Here is a 6,617-nt window from a genome sequence, read left to right as displayed (position 1 = left end):
TGTGTGTCTGTTTGTGTGGATGTGCTCCTCTTGTCGGTAAAATGGTAAAATATCACTACTGTTTGTGATTGCGATATTTCTTTTTTCCCATCTCCCTTCCTCACTGTTATCTAGCTTTCTGTGCCTTCATTAAAAGCACTAAAAAGCAATTAAAATTTTTCAATGCTGCTTTTTTTTTTCATTTTCATTTGTGTACTCAGCACTTTTTCCCCTTCATTCGGAGGCAGCTCTTAAACTTTTTTTTTGTTTTTTTTTCTCGCTTTTTTCGGTCTCTGTTGTTTGAAAATTGAAATAAAGGAAAGAATAAACTATGGAGAAATGAGAATGTTGCAGAAGGAATTGAGTTGAAAAAATCCATTTTTATTGTAAATGAGTTGGAAAATGCAGTTTTTTGAGGATGGGGTTGAGGTGGCGCATTGAGTATTGGGGATGGTGATTTAAAGGTTTTAGGGTCATTTTAGGTTTGTTTACAGCCTTCTCTTGTAGGATACATGCAGCAATATCATCAAAACACTGTTTCTGAATCATTAATCGCTCTAGCAGAGCTAAAGATCTGAATGATCTGAAGAGTAAAAAATACCGAGTGTTTTTCGAGTAAGCAAGTTCTTAACCAAGTGTCTTAAAATTGCTGACTGAAGTAAAATAAATCATTGCCAATTATTTACCCAAGAGTATCACCATTAACAGTAGTGCACCCAATATTCAAAGCATACACAAGTATATTAGACATTCTCAACATTTTTGAAGTTTATTCCTGACCAACATGAGCTTATGTTTGCATCATCAAGGTATGTCTCTAAGAAGTCGATCACTTATATATTATGTGACACTTTTAAAGCAAGAGAGTGGATCAAAAAAAATTTTTTCACGTTACATAATAAGGAGGGTTCAACCAAGAACCGCAGGCTTTTATTCTTGTATTTTAGAAGGCCGATTCTCCAGTTTTGGGTTGGACCTGATACCTCTTCTAACGATGCAGTCCAGCGTTTTTTTTCTTCAATTTTGGACGAAAAATCAACATAAAAATTCAGTTAAAGTACAAAACATTCAGCATTTAGAGAACAGTTACGTAATAGCGTTATAGACACAACTCTGTACTTTACAGACATCATTGTCTATTGACATGTTTTATTCGATAATTACACCTATCACTTTTCATCCTCAATCCCCAAACTCATCCCCTCTTCATTTCAAAAATCCAGCTAAATACTTAAAAGCACTTTAAGCAACTCCAAATGATCTCAAAAAAAATAGTAACTCAAATGAAGTTCCAAACTAAAGGAATAGATGAAGATTAAGGAAATAAAAAAGGATGTCCAAAAAGACGATTGTAAATCTCTTTTGAAAACTTTCTGCAACTTTCTGTTTTGATAATGCTCTCGAGAATATAAAAAATTGTAAGTTCCATTTGGATTCATCATGAAGATGGGACATAGCAAAAGCATTAATGTTGACATACACGTTAAAGAAAAAAAAATTTCAAATTGAAATAATTTTTAGAGAGCATGCAGAAAAGTTTGTGATGCTGTAGTGAATGTGGGTTGATTCTGGAGAGGTCTTTTGGAATTGTTGACTAATGATGGTCTGGATTAAAAGTGGGGATGGAAGCTGGTGACAAAATCTTGTTCAAGGTACAGGGAGGGTCCAATTAGAATTCTAATCTCAGGATAGATCTAGTGGATACATTCATGAAAAAGGGCTTTTGTAAGGCACAGTGGACTGAAGAGTTCTATAAAGTGGCAATTAATGACGATGGCTGTCATATGGCACTACAATAATATGTCACTTGACTATCATATAAATGCCTTATGACTGCTATGCTGTGCTGCTTGAACTAGAGCAGAGAAACATCATGAATCATGTGCCGTGTGCGATTTCGATCGTGGCTTATCAGCAAAGCGTGCCTTGGCAGTTTAGACAACACTGAGCTAGTGCCAACATTTTCAACGTTCCTGCCATTTCCGATAAGAAATGACTTACATAAGATCAAAAAATGTTCAAGACCGCAAAAAAAATTTCAAACTTCCAACAAAACCTCATAAAACTGCCAAAGACACAAGTCTCCCCCTTCCCCAACATCCAACAAAAGACAATTGACATCCAACTCTTCCTAAATCTTCATTAAAGATTAAAATTCAAATCCAAATAAAATATAATAAATCCAAAAGTCCATCTGTCAATCAGACAAAAGATCAACAACAAGTCATAAAGTTTTTTGTTTGACGTGGACGAAAATGCTAACAGATGAAAAGGATTGCTACAAGGAAATAGCATGGGAAAGAGTTTATTTTTCTTTCATTTAGCAAACATATGAAGCCAAAAGCAATGGCACATAAAAAGTAATCTCAATGCGGATTCAACGATATTTTTTGTTGTTGTTCCTTCCTCCTCATCTCATGTCTACAATTACACAATCATATTTATGTTTCCCAAAATTATTTTAAACATTTTCATCATGAAGAGGCAATTTAGATTCACTGTCACGGCTTGTCACTTTCACACTTGCTTCTTATTTTTTGACACTCACTTTTTTGGTTGTGCCTCGGGATTTTTAATTAAACTTTTTGACTCTCTCTTTCCCCTTTTATTTGGCTGCTGTGTTATCAGCATTCAGATCAGTCTTCCATGTCTGTACATTCTTTTTTTTTGGCACCAAAAGAGAGAAAGTTTTTAAATTTCACACAGCAAACTTTGCCTTTTTTTTAGTCGCATTAAAATTAATTATGAGAATTACTGGATGTCGGGCATGCAAAGATCAGACTGAAGAATAAGAATTAATCCTTTTATGACTGCATGCTCATAAAAATGCAGAATAAATTGAGCCCAACAGCATCATCTCAAACCACAATGTGCAGCATACAATGATTATCGTATTGTGTATGGAAGCAGAAAAGTCTCCAAAATTTCACATCCTCCAAACCGCTTACTACCATCGATGACGATTATTCACACTCACCCTTATCATGCGAAACTTAAAAAAGCACTGAGGATATTTTTATTTGTGCCTGAATGGTACGAAATATTTTCCCATGGTTAGAATATTGAGAGAAAAAAAGCTAAAAAATCATATTAAAGCTTTCACGTGTTCATGCCTTACTCTCACTCTCATGACTAGCTTACTCTCTTCTATGATGTCATATGATCAAAAAGCTCTCAACTGTCAACTGTATTAGTGTACATTCAACCCTACTTCTTGCACTGTTTACTGTAAGAGCAAATAAAATTCAATTCCTTGACTGTCTCTAGCTTCCATCACATCAAAGAAGACTTTGCATAAAAATTCTTCTTTTGCCTGTGTCGGAGATCAGCATGGATACATAGGAAAGTCTTATTTATGTTGTTATGCTTGCTTACTGTATGCACGCTTCTTCCTGTTAGGGTAATGCTCTACACTAAGTTGATTTTCACATTAAAGAAATGAAAATTGCGAGAGTGAGAGAGAGAGAGAATTGCTATTTTGGTATTACAATTTAGCTTAGTAATGAGAAAATATGTGAGGCTGTTAAAAGATTTTTCTGTTGTGTGCAATTTTTTGCTTCCTTTTTTTTCGTTGCCATTTATTGCCAAAAAAAAGAACTTTTATGTACGAAAATAAAAGAAAAAATATTCAAATTTTCCATTCGTCTCCAAGTTTAAATTGAGAAATTGGAGCCCAAGAAGGCATTAAGCACTATGAATGAGTGAGAGTGAGGCAGAAATATGGCATGAAGGATATTTTGTTGTTGATATAACAAAAATATAACGGAGAAGTGATATGCTTTTGTACTAGGACAACATGATATTGAAAGCTTGTGAGGCGGTTCGCACGGCGCAGATGAGGAGATACTATGCTTTTAAGCAGCTTTTCCTTTTTCTTTTCTTCACAACAGCTACACGCGGAAGAGAGAAAAAAAACGGCAAACTTCTTTTTCCTTCATTCGTCGTGTACAATTTTGTGGCGCCTCATAACACAGAGGATATATGAAGCACGTTTTTGGAAAGCTTTTTCCTTCATGTAAGCTACAATTATTCATTCGCTTCGCATATTTCGACATTCATATATACATGATTGTTTCTTATGTTTATGTTACAACTCATGGCTTTAGAGAGGTAGTCAGGGGATGATGAAGAGGAATTTTACTGCTTGTAGAGATCAGTTGAGAATCATGACTTTCGAAGGATGTTCTTTGAAGCTAACTCTAATGCTGACTACAGCTTGTCGGTTTCTAATAAGTCTAGCGCAAGTCTAGCGAGACTTGCAAAACAGGCACCTGTGACAGCTAAAAACCGTATAATTTCTTGATAATTTGTACGGTTTTTGCCTGCCACAGATGTCTGTTTTGTAACTCTGCTATCAACAGCTAACCCGGAAAGCACATGGCTTTATGGACGTGTAATTGACAGAAAATACGACTTAAGGCCAGATTTGATAAATTCCTGGCTCAAAATGAAGACAAGTATACTTGGGGACGCAATTTGGACATTTCTACATTATCTATATGGAAGAAAAGTGTGACTAGTTGACAGTAGCTCCTTGGTAGCTCCCAAGTGAATACCTAAGAAGATGCAAGATCCAAATTTAGAGTCTAGACCGGATTTTATATTCAAAAATCGATACGACTTCACATAAAATTGGCATCAAATTCAAACTCTGTACAAAATCAGTCTCGCAGTCATTGAAATGCCGAGACAACGGTGACGAGCTGACAGTATATTTAGAGCCAAGTCTGGAGCCAAGTGGAACCTAATTCATAAATTCATTTCATGTTGTCCATTGACTTACACTTGATGTTCTTTCGGGCGTCAAATTAGAAATATTTCATTGTGCATCATTCGGGCAAGCAATCGCTTCTAGATGCTAAACAACTTAACCTATTAGCAGACTCAATTTTAATGTGTAAACATCAAGTTACTAACTTACCTACGTCGCTGACCATGCATATTGGTTCTTTTATTTGTTATTCATGTCCTACATCAGATGACGTCTGCTAAAACCAGATTACATTCCAAAAATTCCCTAACTCCATACCTGCCTTACATCACGCATTTGGGATATCATGTACATCTGCTTTGTGCCTATTATCGTGTAAGGAATTTATTTCTCATTCTCATTCTATCTTTGCCATTTTTCTTCTACTGGAAATAATCTCATTGACATATTTTTTCTATGGAAAATATAGGAATGGAGTGAAGCGTGCGAACAATAAAGCAAGTCGAAGGTAAAATAGGAAGATAACAAACGGGCTTACCAGTCAAAATATTTTAATACAAACGACATAAAAGACGGCATTTTACATTTCAGAATGTGAAAATGTAATAAAAGGAGGAAGAGATGAAATAATTGTATTTTACAATCACATTGTGTGTTACTGAATCCGTATAACATGCTATATTTCAGGAAAAACAAAACGAGTGTGAAATGACAAATTTATGTCTCAGACTACCTTTAGAATATTTTAGTATCATTAAGTCAATTAAATATGATACTTGATAAAGGTTCAGATCGTTTGAGTATGCTTGCTAAATTACAACAATTTAGCCCTTTCCTAATTCGATTACAGCAGTAAATGGAAATTGGATGTTTCTATGTTGCTTGTTTGTGGCAGCTTCTTTCGTTCGTCGTTCGTGCCACAAACAAGCTTCTCGTTCGTGAATGTTTAGTGCTTTACATCTCTTTTTTTATAGGTGTTTTAAAAGTTTTTTGAGTAATTTCAAAGTTTGTGTGATTGCATGGATATGATGATGATGATTGGAAATGAGGAGCAATTTTAAAATTGCACATGCAATGTCTTGAGCGGATGCAGCATAATGCAATCGCCAGAGCAACGGTCCATTGCTGCATTAACGGTAAAACATGAAGGTACCTTAATGACACGACCAGCAATAGAGTCGCATGGCCAGCAATACAGTGGCAATAAAAAAGCATCCTAGGTTCCAATTCGGAGCATGGTTCCAGTAAGTAAGTAGGCAAGTAAGTAAGTAATGACATAGTGATGGATGTATTTGATGACGAGAAATCAAATTTACAACAGCGTGCTGCTCGGGATGATCGCTATGTCGTTAATACAATAGTCAGGCACCAAACTATTAAGCTACTACACCGTCGAGCCATTCTATCTCTGTATTATTGTAAGGATTGTGTGAGTTTTTGACAAATATTCAATCTTAGGTGAGAATCGAACTCTCTTCCTCACATAAATGAGAATTGCAAATAGCCGGTCTGTTGCCTAGCCACATAGCCACAGAGCTCTTACTCTAGCACTGACAGATTCAACTCCATATGACTCAATACCCCAGATTTCACTCGAATCCAACACCACAATCTCAAAAATAGTCCAACTAACTTCATTACACGTATCCGTACCTTGAAATTCAAAAGAATCCTTAAGGAAATGATTCCAATCAATCGATAAGGTCTCACAGCAACAGAACTTCATCACATGAAAGCAAAGAAGGGTATAAAAAATTGTTAAGGAACAGAAAATGTTAAATTTCCTCTTCAAAATTTTCATTATGTCAGAAATTTGAAACGGAAGTCCTTTTTGGAGAGATTGGCTCTTCCTCTCTCATTTTGCCTTAAAGCTCTACAAAAAATTCTCTCAAAAAGCTCCTCGATGCTCTCATTTTAATCTATTAAT

This window comes from Chironomus tepperi, unplaced genomic scaffold (genome assembly GCF_022539635.2).
Source record: "Chironomus tepperi strain 1889 unplaced genomic scaffold, CSIRO-AGI_Ctep_v1 contig_309, whole genome shotgun sequence".
NCBI lineage: Eukaryota > Metazoa > Arthropoda > Insecta > Diptera > Chironomidae > Chironomus > Chironomus tepperi.
This window is presented reverse-complemented; position numbering follows the sequence as displayed.